The 26,457-nt window shown below is 38.7% G+C and overlaps 1 protein-coding gene across 2 annotated transcripts in view; it reads left to right on the forward strand.

Annotated features, from left to right (window-relative positions):
• Positions 1 to 1,149: 1,149 nt before the first annotated feature.
• Positions 1,150 to 26,457, forward strand: part of COL19A1 (collagen type XIX alpha 1 chain) — a 603,039-nt gene continuing 577,731 nt past the window's right edge. For both annotated transcript variants that reach the window (XM_075202581.1, XM_075202582.1), the window contains exon 1: positions 1,150 to 1,234. The gene's annotated coding sequence lies outside the window, so the exon portion shown is untranslated. The remainder of the gene's footprint in view (positions 1,235 to 26,457) is intronic.

A 26,457-nucleotide genomic window follows, 5' to 3' on the forward strand; every position in this document is an offset into this window, starting at 1 on the left:
ATCTGATCTGTCACCATGAGAGAAACTGACAGTAAAGAGAGCTACATTTTTTACTGCCCTTTTAGATTTACTTCCAGCTAATGACACTGCTGTAAACAGACTATTGATAAGATTAAGTGTAATTATATATTTGGTTACTATATATATATATATATATATATATATATATATATATATATATATATATATATATATATATAGTGTTCACTTGTATTGAAGCACATAGTTTACCATTGTCAACAATTTGGTACTAACATTGCAGAAACAATAATGTTTACTAATATGTTAAATTGTTTTGCTAAATGCTGAGTATTTATTTCTTAATTGCTTATGTTTTGGGAAGTCTGTTATATTTCTTGCAGTTTTCTTTGTGTCTATATGTTTAGTATGTGTAATGTAGTTTGACAACAAATCAAAGTGAGGAATGCAAGATGAACTCTTTAAAGGACACTGGATGCTAGAAGGCTACACAGGGTTAAAGTTTACTGCACAATGAACATGAAGGGGACTCAGATACTCTTGGGCACGTGGATGGGCTATTTTCTAACAAGTGTACAGTACTACTAAACATACACAACTCATTCTGTAACATTCTAGCCGCCATGGCAGAAATACTCCGGATCCTGTCTTGAAAGGCTGTCACAGTAAGCAGGAAAGTGCGGTTTGGCATATCCTAGGGAGACAGTTGCTAGACTCGATGTCAGATTCTCCAGCTCAGATGATATTACAGTGTAAGGGAAAGACTTTTTAATGGGAAACCAATAAATGTCATTAGTCCCCAGAGCTCTCTCTAAAGTTAATGCCACACACACGGGTACGTTTTATTGCTTTTCCAAATGACAGCAGGCTAAACTGTGAATGAATGCAAACGCAGGATTGTATTCAGCATTTTATAGTTTCTGCCTATACTAAGATACTTGTGCTAGTAATAGACTGGGTACTGCTGCGATAAGGAAGGCCTGCGCAGCATTGCCAATCGGAAGGGATTTTAAACGTATCCAGCTGCTACTAAAAAGGTAGATTACTCTGAATTTGTTAACCGAGAGCAATGTGCTGGTTATCTGTGCTGGTGGCCGTCCTGTCTGCTGACTGAGTGGGAGGATCACACTGTGAGACTAATAAGGACAGAGCTGTCTCTACCCTCTCCCACTCTTGGGGAGTCTGAATCCAGCTAAGTTCAGCACTTGAAGCTTTGTATCATTTTGACTGTGGGATTTATTCAAACAGATTAAAGGTAAGAATAATATTAGCAGACAGGAACGTTGTACTAACAGCTATTTGTTCATTCTTCATGTCTCTTTAAAGTTTAGCTCCCATACAGAACATTGCTATCTTGCCTCCCACACTATAATGCAGCAGTGATGAATAAAAAGAAAATCTCCATTAATAAGTAATTGATGACATCAGCACTGAAATAAAATATTTAAGTGCATGCATTTGCAATGTTCCTGGTTTAGCTGAATCTAGTTAATTAAAGTTGAGTGTAATTAAAAACAGGGACTTCAAAACAGGGATTGACTTCAAAACAGGCAGCTTAATTGGTGATCAGGTTGGAGAGAGAAAATTGTGAAGTGAATCATTTTGCACAAAAAAAAAATTATTGGTGATGTGTGTTAGACAGCTGTTACGAAAGTGTTAACATCGCGCGGTGCTAGAATAAGCAGCTACAAATCCTAGTGTTCTCCGCCTGTTTGTGCTGTCATCTTATCTATTTATCTTTATGTGTCTGCGCTCTCAAGTTCACATCAGATGTACTTGGGCACAGCAATGATTAGTGTGGCAAGTCTGGGATAGGAATCACAAGGCAGGAGATGTCATCTGATTATTCTACCAGCACTACATAAATCCCCAAATAACTGGATTACTTGTAGACAATAATCTTTTGCAACTGATTACCTGTAGCCACGTACAAACCACCCAACTGTTCATACTGTATGCCTAGGAAACATCTGTATTGAAACTGTAAAGCCATTTCAATAGTTGTAGATGATATCAGACATATAGTATAGACATATCAGTACTTTTTCTATCACTTTCCATAGATTGTATTGTTTAAATGTATTGGCTTGTTATTGAATAATAAAAGTTATGTGTAGTAATATTAATCGCAGTTCGACACCTAAGAGATAGCCATAGAATTTTCAAGGATTACAAGCGATGCTAATGGTTTTCTCTTTCTTTGATCGTGTCCCAGGAGAAAATCCAGTTGATCATTTCCTCCCAATGGGTTCCTCCTCAATGTCACATTTTCCAAATGTTTGGCTATTTTCCATCCTCTTCACGTGCTAATCACTATTTATTGATGCGCTACAACAGCCAACACATTCGCCTTTCAGCATCAATTTAACTCTTTCCTGTATTAACGTAGATATGGACGAAATGACATTTGTAGGGGACTTTTATTTGTTGCAGCGACTTGAAACAGTTCTATTAGTGCAACACGTGCTGTGGCAATGCCCATTTCAATTAATTACCTACATATACTAAGGGAAAACTTAATTATGTGGCTTAAAATTAATCCTGCCAGAAGCCTTCTTGGTATTGTTGAAAAGGTTAAGGGGAGGTTGGCAAACTAGAGGGCGAGAGGAGAGTGATGATCACTGAAATGCTCTGGGACGACGCTAATCAGAGCATTATGTGATGGTACAGGATCCGGAAAAAACATGAAAATCAATCTATCCCATCTGATACTACTAAAACTTTCTGAGACACAGCCAAAGTATCCAGAAATCAGAAACCACGCATATGGGTCACCATACTGACATGATTCATGAAGGATAGGGGAATAGAAGTGTGAGCAATCCATCTAAAGTCACATATCGTGCAACATACACTATATCAGATGTCGAATGCGTGTTTGCTATAAATACATGATAACATAATAAAGAATAATGTGTTTCTGAGTTGGTGGTGAAATAAAAAAAAAGAAAGAAAGAGGAACATTTGCAATATCTGAGTGATCTGTGAAAATAAGTAGACAAGGATATTGTAGGGGAGTCCTTTATAAAAGTGTTGTAGTATTCACACCAACATTACATGTTCGTAATTAGCATGTTTTGGTGTTAGAATTTACATTTATGGAGGAATTAAGGCAGTTTGTCCAAAAATTAACCTCTAACAAACTCTTTTATTACCAAGTAATAAATTCACACCTGTCTCCTCCATCTTACATAGTTCAATTCAGGGAAGAATATCACGTATCCATGCTATTTATTGAGGTATCTGTAAAAGAATATATAAAGAGACAATCAGTGCAAACCAGCAACTGTTGAACATTAGTAGTCAGATGCCCAATGTTATGCAATAAATTGTACTGGTGGCGTTTAAAAATGCCACCATGTGCTTGTTCTATACCAGGTCAGACTAGAGCTATGACCAACACCATTTTTGTTGTTGCAAGTGATACTAGACATTTATAACTATCACTTGTGCACCCCTGCCTTCAATCTACCTTTCTTGATGCTACAGCCCATTTTCCCACCAAAGCAATGGAAATGGACATTTTTCTGTGCACCTTGCTATATAGCTATGGGAGCCCTACTTACAAATTATTACTGTTGTTTTGGGAAAGCCTTTAAAATGGCCTTTAATATGTTAAAAGAAATCCATTACAATAGTAAACACATTTTTAAAGTTTAACTATAAAAGGATAGAAGCCTGTTAACCACGTGCCATATTACAATGCAAGCATAAAATGACATGTGCTCTCCTAGGGTTAGTGCTCACAGAAGGGGAAACTCCTCTAACAAACCAGTATTTCCCTAAGTTAAATATAATAACAATTGAAGAAAATCAAATGCTGTTTGTATTTACAGCCATATTATTCTTTTCAATTTAAAATAAGCTTACACATTTGTTGTCATTATACTCAGGAAACCAGCTTATTATGTGTTATGTAAATCATTGGTCTTGCACTAACTGTTAAAATTAACAGAATCTGGTAAAAGTTTATTTTCCCCTAATTTTACCTATTTTTCTCCATGCAATGGGCTAAACCTTATACATTATTTATTCCAATATGGTACCAAAAAGCAGTCCTATATTTCCTGATAACAAACAATCAAAATGTGTCTTTGGCAAATAATTTTATTTTATTTTTAATTGTTTATTTCCAATAAACCGGAAATACCACAAGCTAAAACATTTGCACTGAACATGAAGAGGGGAAACCCTCCTTCATGAAGTAAGATTTATTGAATCAATTGTTTTCTCTGTGATAACCATTTGTAAATAACCAGGTGTGTAGGTAAATATTTATCAGGGCCTAAAAAACAATCCTCAAATCTATCTATCTACTTTTATAATAATGAACTTTAATACTGAATAATATTGAACTTTAATTTGATATCTATTTGTTTGAGGCATATATATTATACTTAGAAATCAATAACAGCCTTAAGTCTGGATGTATTTAATTCCTTAGCTATGGCCTGAATTTGACTTCAATACCTACAGTTCTCCATCAAACTCCATCACTGATGATATTTTTCTACAGGAATGTTTCCTGCCAGTCTTTCCTTAATTACTCATTTGTAAATAACTAACAGCACCACATTTAACCTAGTTGTTTGTATGTTGGTAAATGAGAACAAAGGCAAATTAGTATTATTTATGTATTTATTTATTTATTTATTTATTTATAAGGCGCCACAGGTTCCCTAGCACTGGATACAGAAGTAAGTAACAAATAGATGAGGTAATACACATAAGTAGCACAGATGAGTGTGAGTAATGCTGTGGGGACTCACATGGAGTGCAGCAAAATCCATGACAGGACATACAAGGGAGACAAACAGATATGGTACAATAGGTAGGGAGGACCCTGCCCATGAGAGCTTACATTCTAGAGGCGGGTAATTTTTGCTTTTTTTCAACTTACCACTATAGTTTTTCTTCTGTGAACATGAAAAGTTGAGCAGTAATTCTGACATCAGATATCAGATTTTTTCAATATATGTATATATATAGATATATATGTATATAGAATCTGGATGGAAATGTATCATCTAGTAAATTAAAAGTGAATTCAGAGTGCTCTTGAGTTCATACACAGTGTTTCAGTAGTGAGCAATTTGAGGCAGTAGTCTCAGGCAGCAAGCAAAATTAAGACAGTTAATTGTAAAAATGTCAGCTTTCTTGACACAAAATTCTGAATAAATGGAATTTACCTAGTTGATTGTAAAATGTTTGAGAAATATTTTTTTCCCCCAAAAGCACAATTAATAAACAAATGTTTATGATTGTTAGCATAAGTGAGGAAGAGGATGCCATTTCAGTTTCTGCCTCAGGAACAATAGGTACACCCAGGGCCCTCTTAACAACATTTGGGGCCCCCGGGCAAAGCAGTGCACCGGTGCCCCTATATATTTATATATATATATATATATATATATATATATATATATATATATATAAAAAAAAGATTATATATGGGCCCTGCAGCCCAGGGGGCCCGTCAGAGGCAGCTAAAAAAAAAAAGTTCCTGAAAAAAAGAAGAAGAAAATACTTACCTTGCTCTCAGCTAGCGATCCGGCTCCCTCCCTGGTCTCCTCCTCCATGCTGCGCTCCGCAATGGATGTCGGGCGGGCGTGATGACGTCACGCCCGACATGCACTGCGAGCACCGCACGAAGGAGGAGACCAGGGAGGGAGCCGAATTGCTAGCTGAGAGCAAGGTAAGTATTTTCTTCTTCTTTTTTTCAGGAACTTTTTTTTTTAGCTGCCTCTGACGGGCTCCCTGGGCTGCAGGGCCCCCAGGCACCTGCCCATCGTGCCCTATGGAAGAAACGGCCCTGGGTACATCCACACCTGGGGCATTTTCCTTCAGTGAAATAGCTTCATAAGGACATTAGTCTTCATCATCCTTTCATGTATACTACATGTGTGTTCCATTCAGAAACAAATCACCCTTGTGTAAACCTTCATTGTGTGAGTCCTGAAGCTGATTACATGACTTTGACATAACTTAGCTTTAGTAGTAATTATAATGTATATAACAATGTTGTTGCTTTTTTATTAGAGTTGTTATAGTTATTGGACAAAATTCAAACTCCGCAATTGAAATGAACTGTAATTATTTACATTGATATGCATGTACATATGTGCATGCAGATGGGTGCAAAAGGAGATTGTATGGGTCTAGGATTTTAAATAATTGATAGCGGTGTTCTCTCCAGCACCTATATCACGGGTGCTCCATCCGGCTGTTTTTACTTGTCACCCGGCTCTTGGAGCCCAACAGAGCCGTATTATAAAAAATAATAAACCATTGTTTCTCCTATTAGAACAGGCACTATGTGAGCACTACAGCCAGCAGTGTGTGTTAGACCACTAACAACCAGCCTGACCTGTCCTGGCAGGTGTGGGCAATAACCTCCAACATATTTTATTATTATTGCAAAGTAATTAAACTGCCCCCACATGGCTAGCAAAATTGTCTGGGGAGAACGCTGGATAGTTGTAAATGTGATTTTTGTAGTTATAGCGGATCCTTAAAATGGACCCACAAATGCAGTGTGGCAGACTTGGCTTCTATGTAATTTATCTAAAACTGTAGATGCTGCATTTGCCAGCCTAGAACAATATCCCCTGCCTCCGTTTTCCCTAAATCTCTTATTAAAGCCACTGCCTTGTGTACAAATATCTGAGGAAAGGAACAGTAAAATAAATAAGTGATACTTAAGCATTACAGATCAAGTAAAGAGTGATTTTCAAGACATAGCTGTTGAAGATGTGGTTATTAATACTAATTAAATATGTTGTGCTAGTTAACATTCCACAAGTGTTTTGCAAGACACACACAGAACTAGAATTTACTGAATTGAACTAAAAATGTTGCATATATAGATATATATATATATATATATATATATATATATATATATATATATATATAAATTCAGGTTTCTTAGCAGGATACAATGTAGCAGAGAAGTTGCAATATGTTAAAGCTATCACAGTTGCAGCATTCTCTCTATGTCATGTGAGTGTATGACATTGGACAAAAGGCAGAGAACGACAGATGTCCTTTAAAAGTGAAGGAGGTTGCAAGTGACTTTTTATTGACAGGAGCATAGGGTACAAACCCCTACAGAAAATAAGCAGGAATAGGAACAATGTTAGAAATTGCTCATGAACTGTCAGGAATGCCAGCCGGTTCATCTGATCACTGGAAAGGAAACTTAGGCACAGGCAGATCAGCACTTCAGGGACCTGCTCAAGGAAAACAGCTGCCACTAGTCTGCAAACCCCTCTAAACTTTTCATCCTTCTGTAGTTTTGTATAATTTAGTAGCTTATATCATTTTACACCAAATAATGAGCTTGTTTGAAAAATTTACATCACATCTCACTACAAACATATCATAATGTACTTTTATTCTTGTTTATGTCATACTTAGCAGAACTGTACTTTTTTATTATTAAAATTGTATGTTAATTAAATTGGAAATGTTCTTTTTGTGTTACAGGCAATTAAATAAAGTATACTTTTTATTTTGTTGTATTAGATGGAATATTAGCACATTGTTATTAGTGTTAGTGTTTTTCATTTATTCCAATATGGCATAAGAGGTGGCTTATCTATTGGTAGTTGAGCTTATTTGATAAATGATAGTATATATACAGTTACATGCCATCTTGTATATAATAGCTGTTGTGGGGAATGTCCACATGATTGAAAATAAGGCTGTTAGGTGTCATTGGATCCTGGGGCGCTGAAGGGACAAAAGTTGCACCCATAATATTGGCATGTGACAGTCATGTTTATACACATTGGCATCTTTTCAGAAATAGAATGCGTTCAGTCATTGCTGGTAAATCTGTGCACAATCCTATAATGAGGCAGCTGTCTCAGGCAGCCAGATTTGAGAAACGACAAAGTTTAGCACACAGAGTATACAATTTGAACACAAAAATATACTTTGTCCCCAATGGAAATAGCAGTTTCCCTATTGATAACATTTAGTCACTAGTAAAGAGGATAACAGACAAATTTTTCCTAAACTGCCCCTGATTTCTATCCTACTGTACCTTTAAATTTCAGTGTTATTGTGTGAGCCTGCATAGAGCTCCAAATGCTATGGTTTTCCCAGGGCAGGCCAGGTATTTGTCACATGAAATCATTAGCTTGGAATGTCTATTTCCCTAAACTTAACACACTTATATTACCAGTAGTGTGAAAGAAAGTAATTGGGGGCTTATGGGGGCTTATGGACTGTCACATCAGGTGTAAAGATTTTCTGTTAATAAAAAAAGAGTTCTGGGGAACCAATAAAATAATGTTGATTCTAAATTGTGGTTTGGTTGAGCTATATTTCATTTTAGCTTTCTGTCATCCTTTATAAGCCAAAAAACATTGAAATTGACGGATGTTGTTAACAATGTTAGGTAACAGTATGCCAAACTGCAGCTTTACGTTATACCACTGTACCTTTTATCTGTTGTAATGGTTATGGCCTGCTCATCTTTTAAAGAGAATGTATCCCCAGGGAAAGCTGTCATCAAAAATATATATATATTTTTTAAAAAAAGAGTCTGTCCAGTGGTGGAACAGTGCATCAGAAAAAAAGGAGAGATCGGGCCCCTTCTGAGCATGAGCAGTTCAGGGCATGCGCCGGTCAGATGAGGACTTTGTTCTGTTTTTTTTCAGAGGAGAAGGGGCCTGGGAGAGTGCCGGGAGGCCTGGGGGGAAATGAGGGTACCTAGGACCTGTAGTAGTTCTTCCACCATCTCTGTCCTTCATTGTGTCAGGCGCCGTCCTGCTTCTGCCTCTAGATGGACGCCTGCCCCCTTGCGATGCCCACCTCTCGTTGCTTAGTGACGGGACATTCTCTGCTTCTATTCGAATGCATACGCAAAGTTTGGTATTCTGTCGCATAGCGACAAGAGACGTTCCTGAGTTCTGACCTGCACTCATGCGCAGGGCATCGCGTTTCATCGTATAGCTGTTTAGCATTTGGTTGCATTCTTGCCACCAAAAACTGCAGCTCCAATCAGGGAACACTTCCCTCTATTTAATGATCACCATCTGGGTGCCAGGGTATTTGGTCTTCTGCCTTGCTCCAGCGTTTGTTCCTGTGTTACTCTTAATCATTTGGATTCTGACCCTGATTATTCCTTACTTCTCCTTTGGCTCCTGATTCTGGTTTAATGATTTCCTGGTTCTGACTCAGCTTCCTGACCATTCTCTTGCTTCTGATTTTGGCTTACCTTTCAAAACCCAGCTATTCCTCCTGAGGAGCCCATGCAAATTGGGCGTCTGACATCTGAGGAGCGGGAACCAAGGTTTAAGAACCATTTGTGCATCTATTGCGCTGACCCAAGTCACATTCTGTCTCAGTGCCCCAAGAGACCGGGAAACACAAGGTCCTAGTCGATGCCAGGAATGCCTATTATATTCATTCTTCCAAGGGTCCGGCCTCCCTCCAGGCCTTCGTGGACTCAGGTGCAGCAGGGAACTTTATTTCCGAATCCTTAGTAGCCAATCTTCACTTACCCCTGGAACCTTTGTTGCAACCTCTGGCTCTGACGACGGTGGATGGCAACCAAGTAGCTAATGGATCTATTTCCCAGACCACTCGTCCTATTCAATTGCAGGTTGGTCTCCTCCATTTATAGTGGATCTCCTTTCTGGTTTTTCCACAGACTATCAACCCGATAATTTTAGGGTTACCCTGGTTAAGGGATCCCTCACCACAATTTGATTGGCAACAAGCTCAGGTTGCCTCTTGAAGTCCGCTCTGCAGAGATCGATGTTTACGTATCCTCCACACCAGATGACACGTTTTGAAACCTAGTCATAAGCTTCTGACAGAGTATGCCTCCTTCAAAGATGTCTTCAGCAAGACTGCCGCTGAGATTCTTCCACCCCACTGCCCCTGGGATTGTCCCATTGAGCTTGTTCCAGGAAACAGGATTCCTTGGGGCAGAACCTACTCTCTTTCCCTTCCCGAGACTTGAGCTATGACTGAATATGTGTCTGAGAACTTCAAACAAGGATTTATTCAGAAGTCTTCCTCACCTGCTGGTGCAGGATTCTTCTTTGACAAGAAGAAAGGTGGTTTGCTGGGATCATGTATTCATTACAGACTACTCAATGTCATTACCGTGAAGAATAGGTACCCGATTCCTCTTGTTTCCGAATTATTAGATCGGATCAAAGGTGCCACGGTGTTCACCAAATTAGACTTCAGAGGGGCCTTCAAATTGATTAAGATCCGTGAGGGCGATAAATGGAAGACCGCTTTTAACACCTGGGATGGCCACTACAAATATCTAGTGATGCCCTTTGGCCTGTGCATTGTCCCAGTGGTCTTCCAGAAGTTCATTAATTAGATTTTCCAAGATCTGTTATATCTCTCGGTGTTTGTCTACCTAGATGACATTTTAATATTCTCCAAGGATCTAGAGTCTCACCGAGGTCATGTCAAAGAGCTTTACCTAGTTGCTATGATTGTGCTAACAAATCTGTCATTCAGTGCAGAACTATCTTGTCACCCTTATAGAGGGGTAAGCATCCCATCACATCCCAATACAATAGCTGGAGAAATGGCCTAGTGCAATTGATATGTGTGATGCAAATTGAGGCACGGGCAGCTCAGGAAGAACTAAAAGAGGTAAGAGGTGGCAGACACAACACTTTTATAGCCTGCACAGAGGAATAATTTTAAACTAGGCTCAGCCTATACATTTCCCTTGTTATGAGCGTTTTGTCGCTATCCAATAACGATTGTTGAATCTCGATTTGTATTTCCAACGCACAAAGATTTATTCTCAAAAAGTAGCAGAATATATTCAAGCGAAATAATAGTAAGTACAGCCGTTAGTTGTCGCAGGCGCTCTGGATCCAGTGAACAGTCATTCAGTCCTGAAGTCTGTGGTCTAGGTGACTGAACTCTGGATGAGGAGCTGCTGCTTATATGCAAACAGAGATACAGTAAAACAATGCAAAGGTGTGGCTTGCTTCTATTGGTCCAGCTATCAGGAGGGTCCAGGGGGTTGCAGATCATAGGCTAGTTTAAGCTCAGGAATCTAAAGGAGGGGGTCATCTCTCCAGGGGATGAGCTCTGATCTTCCCACCAAGACTACTCATCATAATAGTCCATAATTCCTTAACATTAATAACTTGCGTATGCACTGTGCGATTCCTTCGCAGAGTGAACTGGACAGTTGCAAATGCGAAGAGGATTAGTGTGATACCACACATGACTAGATTCCTTCAACGTGTACCATATGTTTTACTGATATGCCTATAACTTATAATAGTACATATAAATACTACTATATTTTGACATAAATGACTATGTGTTGCAACTACCATTAATGTGTACTATTTTACAAGTGTGCGTGTTTGCGCGAATGTATGTAAAAGACTAAATACTCTTGTTGCCACGTGTTGCAGCTGCGTATGCCCTTCCACGCCATAGCGTGCCCTTTCACGCCGTAGCATACCGTACGCATCTTTTCAAACAAAGACAACCAAGTTTGCTCGATCTTAATTGAAATGACTTTATCCAATATGCTGACTTCGACACCCTGTGCTAGTCACAATTAAGCAAGGAATATTTTTGAGGTGACAGTACATTTGATCTTTTTGCCTCTATTGCAATCATCAATAAAATCATGACTATTTGTATTTTGTGTTTGTATTTACTAACATTTTATATTTAAAATGCAGTTATTGCATTTATTAATAATTTTAATTCAATAAATATAATTTTCCAGACAATATTCCCTCTAAAGTATGTGCTGTTTCATTGCATTATTACATTATAAAAGGGTACTGCGACTTTAGCATTTACTACAAACATTGTCAAGCCATATCTTTACACTATGGGGTAAATGTATGAACATGCAGGTTCTTCAACACCCGCATGTTCAGCGTGTTCGGCGATTAAATTTCAAGCGGCGCTGCATTGTAAAGGGAAGATACTTCCCACTCAACATATGCATGTAAATACGCTTTTTTATGTGCATTTGTTTTTCCAACTTACTTTTATTGTTACCAAAGCACTGAAACAAAACATACATTATGTCCATAACATCCAAACAAAATGAGTGAGGTATACAAGTAGACAAGGAATTACATAAACTCAGCAATATGCAGTATATCATGGATCCTTATATTCATATATATAAGATGAATTTGCCAGTAATGAGATCAATAATTATCATGAAAACTTTTGCAAGATAATTTAAGAAGGCTGTCTGGTGATTCTGGACGATGCAAGGAATCAGTGTGTCCCAGTGTGTCCCATACAGCAACCAATCAGATTCTAGCTGTCATTTTGTAGCATGTACTAAAAAAATGATAGCTAGAACCTTATGGGTTGCTATAGGCAACATCTCCACTTTTTCAAACCAGGAGTTTAGTAAATATAGCCCTAAGAGTCCCCAAATTGGCTGTTGTGTTGGAGCAGCGGTTATCACCTTGTATCCTGTGCTAGATACACTTTATTAGAAGTAGAGGCTGGGCTCACTCCTTGGCCTTAAGTGCGTACAAATGTCCCAAAGAGGGGTTCCAACACTGTGCCGAAGGAATGGTATGTCCCCTTTAGTTTTGCAGGGATCCCTAATGTATCCCCTATATTTAGAGATTAGGCCTACGACAGACAAACCTCTCAAGTCATTTCAATGCCATCTTTCTGCTTGGAATGAGGTGCGATGTTTCACCTCTAACTGATTCGTCCACCTCTAAATGATGCTGATTATAAGTATGGTGGTGTAAGGGTTCTGGGAACTGATGGCACCACACCCCTTATAATTCCTAAGCAGAGCAGTAGGCTGTCATATAGGCCTCGATTGAATTAGTGCAAATTCCGGAGTGGATGTAAAGATACGTCTAATTATGAATAAGGTTCTAGGTCCGCTCTGCTTTAGGAGACAAAACACTGCAGGATAAGTCCAATGGATATGTGGAATACCAAGTCCCAAAACAACATACAGAAACAAATATTTAATTAATGTCACCTGTTAATAATATAGTCATTAAAGACAAAACATTAAAACATAAAAAAAGATTTTATTTTTTGTCACTTCTTCTCCCCATAAAATACATTTATTATGATGTTATGAATGTCTACTGTACATAACATGCATTTTTACAGTTGTTATTGATTGCAAACACATGTTCTGGCATGTACACACAGCTGTCATCACTAGTAATTGGCACTTACACCAGACATGTAGCTGGTGCAAGTGATACCACAGAAAAACATGCACCTTAGCAATGCACAGAGCTTCAGTCAGATGCTGCTGCGTGCACTTGAGCATGGCACACCCTTACTGCACATTGACTACATGCATACGCCCATTCTCCTCCCCGTTACGCCCATGAAATAGTAGGCTGTAGTAAGGGTCCTATGTTCTCCAAGATGAATTGGACGTTAGGGCATTCACTGGTGTATGCTCTGGGTCTGGACATGTGCAGTGCGATTTTACGCAAAATATGGCACATATCGGTATTTACGTTCTTTGATGCTTCAGGCCCAGTATGATTTTTTTATTTAGTTTTTCCTATTGCATAAATATATATCTCTAGCCACATTGTTTAAATTGTCCTTGCAAACATTTTTAGTGAATAATCTCTCTAATTTCTACCAGACAGCGGTTATAAAGAATGGAGGGTGCTAATAATCATGCATTATATAATACAGATTATTGTGAAAGCACCTGTAAGAAACATCTGTATTCAAGTGAGCAGTTTACAAAGAAGGACTATATCATGTACAATATAGGAAGGACTATAGCATGTACAATTTAGGAAGGACTATAGCATGTACAATGTAGATCTTGCAGCTAACTGAGACTGTGCAACCTTTTGTGGCTGTGGCATAATTTATAACATGGGTTTGATTGGCAATTTTAATCACAATTAAAAACAGATTTGGGTCTGTTGCTTTTAAGCTCTATAAATATAATATAATATGACATTGGTTCCCAGAAGCTAACAGTCGTCAAGACTATTACAAAGAAAAACATATTCAGTAAAGCATTTTATATTGCATTAAACACACATCACAGGGATATCCAGGAATAAAGTTGTTAATGACCTCAAATAGATTTCAGTGTCTTAGTGCTCTAGAGTTTGACTTTTTGTCAGTCAAATGTCTACTAGGTTTATCGAAACCGATTCATTAATCTTAACCTTTCATTGCCAATAATGACAAAAGGTATAAATATAAAACGTTTTGGCATACATATTGCCTCTTCATCTTGAAACTGTTTGGTCTCTTTGTGCCCGAGATCATTAAAACTTAGCTTGTGTAAGAATGTGACAATCGGGCAGCTGTGAAAGTCTGTTGGATATATAGAAAGATGTTTTCAATCACCTAATTGTTTTAATCAGTTTATGTTACATTGTTACGCTAATAGAGAAACCAGAGTCATATTGCTCTTTTTATAGTGGTTACTAAGCAAAGATTTAGAATCTAAATTCATTATTCATAACATTAGTGTTTATGGCATAATGCTTTCATTTCAAAGGCCTGAAATTACCAAACAGTGTAATTGTATCTCTATGAATCTATGGATGCTGTGTAATTCAGAGAAATAGATTTATCAAGCTGTGTTTTTTTTTTTTTTTTTTAGAGGTTCAGATATCTAGGACCAATACAAAAACACAGCAGTTATACAGATTTTTTTTTTCTTATGTCAACCACAATTTCATTGTGTGTACATCTAAAGCTTCATGTAAAAAATAAATCCTGTGCAATTTTTACAAAATTTAAGAATCAGAACCTGACAATGAATTGTGCAACAGGGGTTTGCTTGACTCTCAATATACACATACCATAACTAAAAGAACTAAGTTAAAAATAATACATCTCTGGAACTTGTCATTGTTGCTCCAGTTTTTCTAATTGGTAGCACTCATACTTCATTGGTATTCCATAAAATGATTGCTCCAATTTTGCTACTGATATTATTGTTAACTATTATATTTTATTTCAATTAAATCTAACCTCATTATTATTAACCTGTATTTATAAGGCGCCACATAGTATTTGCAGCGCTGCACATATTACAAACAATAGACCTCACAGAATAAACAGCACAGAACAATAAACAAGTACTACTTAGACTCCAAAGGCTCCAAGCAAGACCAGCATTAGAGTAGCTGGAGTGGAAGTAATAAGTATTGAAACAGGAGGGAAGAGGGCCCTGCTCCTAAGAGCTTATATACTAAAGGGAGGGCAAACAGACAGCAGGCACACGAGGGAGTCAGTGGAGGAGTATAGGAATAAGAGGACAGAATGTAGAGTAGAAAGATAAGAAGACAGAAGATAGTTCATCTTCATTTGTGGGATCAAATAAAGAGAGGGTGTCAGAGGGTGCTGGGAAGGAGGATAGTATTTCTAGTCTGTTCTTATCAATCTTGTCCTTGAAGTAGGAAGCAAGATCCTGGGCACTAATAGTTGTTGGAGGGTTTGGGGTGGGAGAGTTGAGAAGAGATTTAAATGTGTCAAACAGGCATTTGGGGTTTGAAGCCTAACCATAGAAGAGATTGTTAGTATGTTTGTTTTGCAGTGTCCAGAGCATTTCAATAAGAGAGGTAGATAGAAGTATTTGTGAGGAAATCATTAGGAGTTGGAGATTTATGCCAGTGACGTTTTGCTTTACAGGAAAGTTTTTGAAAGTTTCTGTTACTTTAGTGTGCCACAGCTGTCATAGAAGTGGACGTGGAGTATGCAAATTTGCTGGAGCCACTTGATCAAAGGCTGTTGTTAGAGCAGTACCTCATGTTTACCAAACCCTATCAGCAGAGGAGAATGTAGAGATTGGGGAGAGAAGGTGTTGGAGAGAGGTGGAAAACTGTTGAAAGTTAATAGAGCTAAGATTTCTGCGGATATGAGGGGACTTAGTAGAGTTTAATAGCAGAAAGTTTGAAATAGTGGGAATGAGCGTATAGCTGATAAGGTGATGATCTGAGAGGGGGAAAGGAGTTTTAGGAAATTCAAAAACTGAGCCTAGTCTAGAGAAAACAAAATCAAAGCAGTGGCCATTCCGATGAGTAGAGGATTTAACCCACTGGGAGAGGCCAAGGAAGGATGTTAGAGCCTTGGAAGCAGCATTGGAATGGGAATTAGCAATGAGGATGTTTAAATCACTCAGGATGATGGTGGGGATGTCGGGAGATAAGAAGTGAGGGAGCCATGCAGAGAAATCTTCAAGAAACTGTTGGTGCGGTCCAGGGGGCGATAGATCACAGCAACACATATAGAGAATGGATTAAAAATCTGAATAGCATGTACTTCAAAATATATGAATGTAAATGATGGGACATTTGGTAGAACTGTGAATGTGCACTGTGGGCAGAGAAGTAGTCCAACCCCACCTCCTTGTCTGCCTCCAGGTCTGGGGTGTGTGTGAAAGGGAGGCCACCATGTGAAAGAGCTGCAGGTAAGGCAGTATCTGATTTTGACAGCCAGGTTTCTGTTATTGCCAAAAGGTTGTGGTTGTTTGAGAGGAAGAGGTTGTAAATGGAGGTAAGTTTGTTACAAACAGAGCGTGCATTCCAAAGGGCACATTTAAAGCATATTGGAAGAGACAGGTGTAGTGTTTTGATATGTGTGTATTGGAGAAGTGTGGAGGACATGGATTAGGTGATATATCACCAGCCAGGGCCGGACTGGGACTAAAAATCAGCCCTGGCATTTAAAATACACAGGCCCACCCCAGTTCCAGCAAGAAAAGAACTGTGTGCTGCCGCGCAGCGGCGGTGGCGAAAAGGGCGTGACCACCTTGTGTTGTGAGTGTGGCCAACATGGGGCATTGATACATACATTATAATAAAACATTACATTTATCACACCCTCCCAGCCACATCACGCCATCCCCAGTCCACTGTACTTATCTATGCTTCTGGTGCTGCTGACATCCATAAGGGTGGGAACTTCCTGTAGAGTGAGCAGGGAAGCTCTTTGTCTCACCAGATTACCAAATCTTGTCATACTTAGAGCTCCTCGTCTTGCTCTGCAGGCTGCATCCTGTCCGGGAACTGAGAGCAGCTATCAGTTCCCTTCCCCTAACCAGAGCTGGATTAAGGCTCAGGAGGCCCGGGGAATTTAAGACAGCAGGGCCCCTATTATGTAACATGGGTATAATTTTAGACAAATACATAGGCAATACTGTGTGCACTACTGTTAGAAGCACACAGCTCTGCCTTCACAAGCAGTATGTTGGGAAGCGAGACATACCTCCCAACTGTCCTTGCAGTCGGACCAAATCCTGACTAAGTGAGACAGTCACTCAAATTCAAAACTCCCCCACCAGATTCAGGACAGTTGGCAGACTGTCCTGCTCTCTCCTACCTGCCTTGCTCACTTTCACCACTTGTAGCAGCTGGTTTCTTTAGCTCAGTTCTGTCTTGTCTTGATCCTGGAATATTGGATGCCCTATTTTGAAAAAAATGGGGTCCATGAGATTTAGATAACTCCAACCAGCCCTGGTGTTAAAACAATAGCACTCACATTTTATAATTAGGCCTCCCTCCAGTCCCTATAATAATAATATTCACATTTAATAAGTATACCTATTTCCCTCCAACTAGCCCCAACATTAAATTAACAATATACCCATTTACTCAAAACATATTTCCCTCGCTCCAAACAGTCCCAGCAATAAATTAAATAGCATTAAAGTTTAATAAATATAGCCATTTTCCACAACCACCCCCAGCAATAAATAATTTATATTCACATTAAATAAATAGCCTTCCACCTCCAAATCAGCCCCATATTCAATTGATAGCCCTAAACCACCCCAGCACCCCACCCCAGGTCCTTCACCTCAACTTAAAAAATTAGCCCCACCTACACTCCACCATTAAATCGCCTACCTCAAACACTATATTAAGATCCTCTCTTCCCTCACTAAAATACTGCGCCCACACACACACCATATGAACATGGCCACACACACATACATATATATATATATATATATATATATGTCCAGACTCCACACAATGTACTGATACACACACAATTGTCAGCCAGACACACAGCCCCCCCCAGAGACATACAGCCCCCCAGAGAGAGAGAGAGAGAGAGACACCCACAGACCCCCCCAGTCAGTGAAACACAGCCCCCCTCAGTGAACCAAACACAGCCCCCCTCTGTAATACAAACACAGCCCCCCTCTGTAATACAAACACAGCCCCCCTCTGTCTGTAATACAAACACTAACCTTATTGCTCGGCGGAGGGAGTTTCAATGTGATGTGCGGCCGATGTTAGTAATCACATGGGACGCACACCATGTGACAGGTGCCGTCCCATGTGATTAATACTCACACATCACATTGAAAGTTTCAACTCCCTCCGCCGAGCAGCGCACAGTGAGCTGCGCTGCTCGGGCGGGCATGGTGCCCCACCGAATCGGCCCAACTAGCCATCGGCCCTTCTGGCATTTGCCAGAAGTGCCTGATGGCCAGTTCAGCCCTGTCACCAGCTAATAGAAGCAGAGAGAGAGAAGGATAGGTAAGATGATTGTAAAATGTGTGACCTTTAATTTTCTGGCGACAGGAGGAGGTTGTTCAAGTTAGTGAATATAAATAGGACAAAGTTCATGAATGTTAACTAGAGGTGAGTGGAGTATTGAAGGGGAAATGTTTGTGTTGCAGGAATGGTTAAGGATGATATAGTCCTAAAATCCATGACAGGAGAGTAATAAAATCAATTTGTTAAACATTGGGATTGAAGAGTAAAAGGCAATAAATTTGAGGTAATTTAAATACCTAGTTGCAGTGTCCAGCGCAGCTAGAGAAGTAGTACAGAGTGGGATGCAGCAGATATAGCTTATTCGTGGATGTCTTCAGATGTTGTCCAATGTTTGTGTAATTGTATTGTTTAACTGTGCATTTCCAAACACTTTATGACAGAAGCCCACTCAGTGTAGGAAACTCCAACACGTCACACCCCAAACACGTTTCCCCTTAGTTTGAATGCTAAGATATAGTTAGGATGAATACAAATGAACTACATCTGTGTGCTAATCAGAGGAAAGGGGATAAACCCAAATTATTTGTATTGTTAGGCTGGAAGAAGCCAGACACCTATCATACATTATGCAGTAATGAACACTCCGCCAACATAGGTTAAAGCAAAAAATAACAAATTCCTGGTACATTCTCCTGTGATAACTGACATAAGGCTATGCAGTTCATTAGTTGGCTGATGTGTCCACTACTTTTAAGATCCATCAGTGGGGGGCATAATTATTGCAGCAGTTTTTAGACCTGAAGGCTGCTATGCCTTAATTAGAAAGTGAATATTTCATCAGTTCACATTTACAATTCATTAAAAACAGTTGGAATCATGTAAAATTATAACCTGTGGTGTCACAGATAAGCAGACATTTCTTTTATCTCCAAAATTTTTTACCAGAATCTCCCATTATTTTTTTTATCTTCTAAAAATCTATTTTATATATACTTGTAATGATGAGATGTTTGTTTCTGTATGTTTTCTATAACTTACTATGATTCCATACCATTCTCTGGTTGTTGCTTGACAGGGAATACACAGGTAAAATTTTACTCTGTCGGGCAGCTTCAGTATATGAAATAGATTTATAATACCATTTCATTGTCAGGGAAATAGCTTGGCTCTCTCAATGTAGTGTTTACATCATACACCCTTCCTCAATTTGAAACAATGAAATTTAGGGGGGAATTCAATTAGCTGCAAATTGCCTCTGGAACGTCCATGAGACAATTCGCGGCAGAGATTTGACAGAAATCCGCTTATTTTTCGATGTGGCATTGTTGTTACTTAGTGGTCTCCCAGACAGCTATGAAATGCTTGTGTCTGCATTTGATGCTCAACTAGATGATGACCTTAGGTTAGGCAAAGGCAAGCTTGTTGGCGAAGATGAGCGGAATACAGAGAGCGCATTAAAGAAACAATTGTGGTTAGAACTAGTCAGCAATGGGAAACACATAAATGTTTTATATATAATGAAACCTGGTCACCAAAAGGTTGACTACCAAGTTCGGAAAGCTATAATAAATTGATTGAAGAAACAAACGTGCTATAAAAGAGAGTGAAAGCACTGGAAATCTTTAAGCTGCTTTTAACACTAGTGTGGGTGCATCATTAAAGCATACATGGTGTATTGACTCTGGGGCCATGAGTTGTATGAATAATAATAAATAGCTTCTTCTCTCACGCTGACCAAAATAAGATGGATAGAGTTATCCTACACTCTGTATACTCGACAGAATGATACCAGTAAATAATGTACAATATGTACTTAACCTTGAAAAAAAACCTATTGTCTGTGAAGAAACTCGCAAAAGCAAAGCAATGTTGTGACAGCTGCATCATCCCAAAAGGAAGTCACACTCTCACATAAGTAAAAACTCATTGGTGATTTTTACCAGCTGAAGTGCAAAGAAGCGAACAATAACACCAAGCAGGAGTGACATGTGAACTGAATCCATTTGTGGCACTGACATCTGCGACATAGCAATGCTGAAACAATAAGAAAACTATCTAAAGAACAGTTTGATTATCACAATTGTTCAATGCAAGTAGCTGATGAAATGAACTAGCTGCTAAGAACGGAAAATGACAAGTAAATATATTCCAAAATCCAGCAGTAGCAGAGCCACCGGACTTGATACCCATGGACGTGTGGACCATTGAACATTGAGACTCCAAAATTAAAATAAACACCTCTTTCTTTATCATCATTTGTTTATATATGTGTGTCTGATGTGTGAAAAAATCACATGCAGATAAATCCCCCAGCAAATGTATGGGATCAGTAGCTGACAGAGTACTGGTCCTTCTTTTTACATTTTGGAGGCTCCTGGTGTACATCCGGGTAAGTTAGCTCTTAATTTCAAAGCTCATGAATATGCAACCCAACATAGGGACTCTCATTGTTTATTGTTAGGTCCACTCATTAAGCAGGAGTTCCTTGATGTAACTGAGACTTCTGCTTTTTATGTACAAATAACATGCATTTTACTGATTCACAATAACATGTTGGAGGATTTTTGTCTCTTTTCTAGATAACTCCTCCCCATTACGCACCCTCTGTGAACTTATAAATTGATTAAGCAACTTCCATTTCTGTATTAAGGGAACATAGATTGTAAGCACCACTAATGTAAATGATTAAATATTCTCGGTAAAGCGCTTCATAATATGTAGGCGCTATATAAATAATTTAATGAGTAATACAAGTACAACATATTACTTAACTGAGAAAATCTTAACAGGGGCTATAAATCTATTCTCTGTCTACACTGTGTGTGGGAAGTAATTTAACCTGCAATGTATACAATCTGTAAATGCAAATACAGTGTACCTTTTCTAACAAATGTTTTCTTTTTCAGCAAGCACAGATTTAAAGGGTGAATGAAAATGGTGATTAAATAAATTGTTAGCATTTGGGGAAATTGATATCTTCCCATAAACTGATTGATTAAAGTATATTTGATTTTAACACCTAAAAAGAAAATGTCTATTAACATTTACAATATATTTTTTTAAGCATAATGTGACAAATATTAAAATATTTTAATAAATAAAACCAAAATAAGGATTAAATGTCTTTGTTTTAAATTTAAATTGAATTCTAGCTAATTTTTATACTTTGCTGTTTAATTATTATACTGTAACATGTGTTTAACTTATTTAAAGAGTTTGTTTTCTCCTATTACAAAATGATTCTTGTGACACATCCAGCCTTCTACAGTGATACAAAAATGGCCTCACCCATTGGTTTTGAATCACTGCCATATTGCTTGCTTCCCGGCAATTATTTCTCTACGTAGGTTTGTCTAAATTAAATATATGATAAGTTAGTTGAGCAGGGGTAAACTGCAATTTGATACCCACTTACAAAATAGCAGATAATTATTCAAATTGATTTTGGGTATATTGAAGGTGGTTATGATGGAGGGAGTGGCTAAATACAAAGTAAATGTACTACTAGTATGTCTGTCTGCTATAACACACTTGCAAACCGTACAATGAAAAATCATACTGGCAGAAAGTGACAGTCGACAGAGACATGCTGTCTGACTGCTTGAGACTGAATGTCTGTCGGGAGGGGGGGGAGTCTGTTTTGATGTGGAACAGTTGGAGGATCAGCAGGCACAGTAAACTCCATGTTGTAGTAAGGAGTAAAACACTAACCTAACCGGCCTACTAAATCTGACAGTAAGAATACAGTAGAGAGCACTCCTGTCTTAGTAAATGTTTAAAATGATAAACCAATATGTGATGTGACTGTCATTGAGCCAATTAACAGAACATGACAGTGAGTTAAATAAAAAATAAAGGCATAAGATAATTCTACGTGGAAAGAGCTGAAGCTCTATTGTATATGCAAATATATATTACATAATACACTGGGTACATTTTTATGGGTCATAGTAGTATATTGTGTAATATATTGTACATTATGTAATTTTCTATTTCTGTATAATGAGTAGTGCTGTTGATGTATTTCAGAGAAGATGACCAAACTGGGAGTCACAAAAATGATGTAGTGCATTTATGGAATTGGCAAAGTTATATAAAATGCATGATAACATAATTATAACATTATACAAACATGGTCCTACCTGCTCACCTGAAATTATCAGGATGGGTGTAGTGTTAATTTCTTTTTGAGTAGTCTACTTGACACTCTATCTAGGTTCTTTCCTAGGTTCATCCAATATTAGAATTATTTGTATTTATAATTGGCTGATTCCGTTTTTTTGGTGGTAAGGCCAACAGTTAGGACTACTTAGGCCCCAATTGTCGATGACCACTAACAAATACAGACTGCTGCTGTTATTGGTAGACTGGATTTTCTAGTATTCCTCATCAAAATTTGGTCATTTCCAATTGATTTTTAATTGTAATCATTTGTCATTTTGGGACACAACTGATGGGGGATTGGGCAATTTGACCAGAAACTTTTCTGACATTCTCTCTGTGTGTGGCCTTATTAACATTTAAATAAACTGCCATTTACTTTTGGAAACCCCCTTTTGCCAATCCTGCCCCTTATGTATAGCAAATAATGGGGCTCTTCCCCTGCAAATCCCTTCCTTAAGTTTTGCTCTTGTTTTTGCTGCAGTAAACACTGCAAACTTTTCAATGACTCTGCTGACAGAAGCTATGAAAGTTGCTTCTCCAATTCAGGTAATGGGATTCCTGCGGGGGGAACCACTCCATTTAAATACGTATGGGGCAGGTTTGATTAAGAAGGGATTGTCCACTTTTGATTCCATAAGATGCACCAGAATGCTTAGGATGCAGAAAATTATATTTAAAAAAATCCCCTCCTTCCCTGTATCTTTAAAAATATCACCATTACTAACAGATTGTCAGGCGCTGTCCCCACACTTCCCTAGGTGCTGGGGACAGTCGCCTGTAAATTCTTGCCGCTCGTGTCCCGTTGCCTAGCAACAGGACACCCTTCCTGTATTTGGCCGACGCACTGCATGCACAGTAGCACTCGCTAGGCAACAGGACACTTCCATGGCTCTCCGAACCTCCTCCTGCCCAATCAGGGCTAACTTCCTTCTATTTAAGGAAGCTGGCACTCTAGTGGTGCCAGAGTATTGGTGCACACCTACTCCAGCGTTCCTGCTTGCTTGCTTGCTCTCTTCTGACTGTATTTGGTTTCTGACTTAGGCTTGTTTCTGGACTTACCTTTTGGATCTCATTCTGGTAATGCACAGCTCATTCTGGTTTTGACTTTTGGCTTGTTACTGACTACCCTTAGGTCACCCCTGCACTTCCAACTGGTTTTGACCCAGACCCAGATCATTTGACCATTCCTGTCCTCTATACCACTGCGCTGAGACCTGCACACCCTTCACATCATACTTCCTTGCAGGGGGTGTTAGACTCCATGCCTCCTTACTTAGTTGAGCTAATACCAGCAAGTGGCTACTCCAGTGTTATATACATGACACAAAGGAGGCAATATCCAATAAGATGCTAAACAAAATAAAATTAAACGCTAATGATGTACTTACAGTTACAATATATATCATTTTATAAAATGTAAAAAATCTTTATTGAATGCACTATATTTTGTCATTTCATAGATGAACAACCATAACAGACTACATGTGCATTAATCTGAGCATCCCTGGTTGAAATATTTTATCTTTTGGGTATATTTGATTCTTGAAAGATATGCATCCAACGTTTCCACACATGGGACAACCAACATTTCAAATGATCTCATTCCGCATTCAGTAATTTGACAAAAAAATAGCAATTCCTCAGTCATGTGCTTACCATGAGGCAACGAGAGGCAAATCTCGGAGGCTACTGAGGGGCAGCTTCGTTTAGGTAGTTTTGTGACTTCTATGAATAAATAGTTAATATTCAATAGTGATGAAAGCAACACTCTAAACATCATTTTCAAATCACGAAAGTGAAAAACTGCTGCGCAGATTTTTGTGAGAACAAGAATAGGCACATAAGTATGACTAATTTTGCACTTCCATGTAAAATTAACATTTTGTTTTGCAGGATAAGCTTATTAAATTGAATAAAGAGTTGGAGAGGGCACATTTACAGAGAGGTTTTCTTCTTTACACAAGGACACACAGATCAGTTATCCCCACAAAATGGCTTGATTTGAGATTGGGTCTAATCTAAAGATGTTCACTGACCCCTGTGTTTTGGTTTTGATTTTGGCAAAACCGCCCTCACGTTTTTTGGTTTTGGATAGAGATGGTCACTGACCCCCGTGTTTTGGTTTTGGATTCGGTTTTGGATCTGGATTACCGTCGTGTTTTGGTTTTGGTTTTGGTTTTGCAAAACCGCCATTGCGTGTTTTGGTTTTGGTTTTGGTTTTGTTTGGTTTTGTTTTGCTATTTTTTTGGAAAATCCATGTTTTTGGGCCTAAATTAACCCAATTTAGTGCTCCAACTGTTTTAGAGACAAGTAATCTAATTGTTGAGGTAATAAATCATCCAAAAAACAGTTTAATTCTTCGTTGGTAGGCCTATTCTACACACAAAACAGATTGTCTTCCTCTCCATCTATGCATATTGGCAATGCAGCCATCGTCTTTGAATGTATATTACACCCTACACTTATCGTTAAATATGTAAAGAAATGGAAAAAGCCAGTTTGGTTTCTGTCTCTCAAGGCCCCCCTCCACTTGTATAAAATACCAAAAAATTCAGCCATTATAGACTGTACAATATTAATTGACATGGAGAAAGCCAGTTTGGTTTCTGTCTCTCTAGGCCCCCCTCCACTTGTATAAAATACTAAAAAATTCAGCCATTATAGACTGTACAATATTAATTGACATGGAGAAAGACAGTTTGGGGTCACTCTGTCTCTCTAGGCCCCCCTCCACTTGTATAAAATACCAAAAAATTCAGCCATTATAGACTGTACAATATTAATTGACATGGAAAAAGCCAGTTTGGTTTCTGTCTCTCTAGGCCCCCCTCCACTTGTATAAAATACCCAAAAATTCAGCCATTATAGACTGTACAATATTATGAAAAATGGACAAAGCCAGTTTAGGGTCACTCTGTCTATGACACCCTACCCTTAAGGATAAATTGCCCTAACAGCAGCCTTTCAAGATGGTATGTGATATGGAAATGCCACAAGTCCCTTTCCTCTTTGGGGGTAGATTGCACCCTACACTTACATAGAAAGTTTTAAAAAGATGTTATCGGCATCATCTTCAGCTTAATCCTCACCCTCATCAGTGTGTACGTCATCATCACAGACTATCAATTCATCGCCGCTTGAATCCGCCATTAGAGAACAATCAGTGCTTGGATGTCTTGGATGGTGAAGGCCTTCCTCGTGGAAGATGTAGTTCATTTTTATAAACATCATTTTCTCCACATTTTTGGGAAGTAACCTTCTACGGCGATCACTGACTAAGTTCCCTGCTGTGCTGAACACTCGTTCAGAGTACACACTGGAGGGTGGGCAGCTTAGGTATTGCAAAGCAAGTTTGTACATGGGTTTCCAAATGGCCTGCTTTTCTTCCCAGTAAGGAAAGGGACTGTCTGACATTTCCATATCAACTACCTCTTGAAAGTACTCCTCCACCATCCTTTGCATGTTTATACTCATATTGGATGGAGTTATGGGCAAAGTGACACATTTTTTTGAAAAATCCTTCAAACCAGCCCAGATGTTAAATTGTTCTGGTCTGCCCCCTGTGTCTTCCCTGCTTCTTTTTTGGAAATTTAATTTTTTACGAGCAACAGCTTGAGAAAGTGAAGGAGGACACGTCGTCAAGCCGAGGCCCAGTTCAGCGGCCAACTTGCTGAGCAAAAGCTCCTTGCAAAAGTTCACATCTCGCTCATTTACAAGTAAAGACTCAATGTAGGTTTTAAACCTTGGATCAAGCACAGTGGCCAAAACGTACTGATCCGAGTTCAAGATCTTAATAACTCGAGGATCATTGTGAAGTGAATTAAGTACTTGATCGACAAGGCCAACATACTTT

Source organism: Mixophyes fleayi, chromosome 3 (assembly GCF_038048845.1).
Source record: "Mixophyes fleayi isolate aMixFle1 chromosome 3, aMixFle1.hap1, whole genome shotgun sequence".
In the NCBI taxonomy this organism is placed as follows: Eukaryota; Metazoa; Chordata; class Amphibia; order Anura; family Limnodynastidae; genus Mixophyes; species Mixophyes fleayi.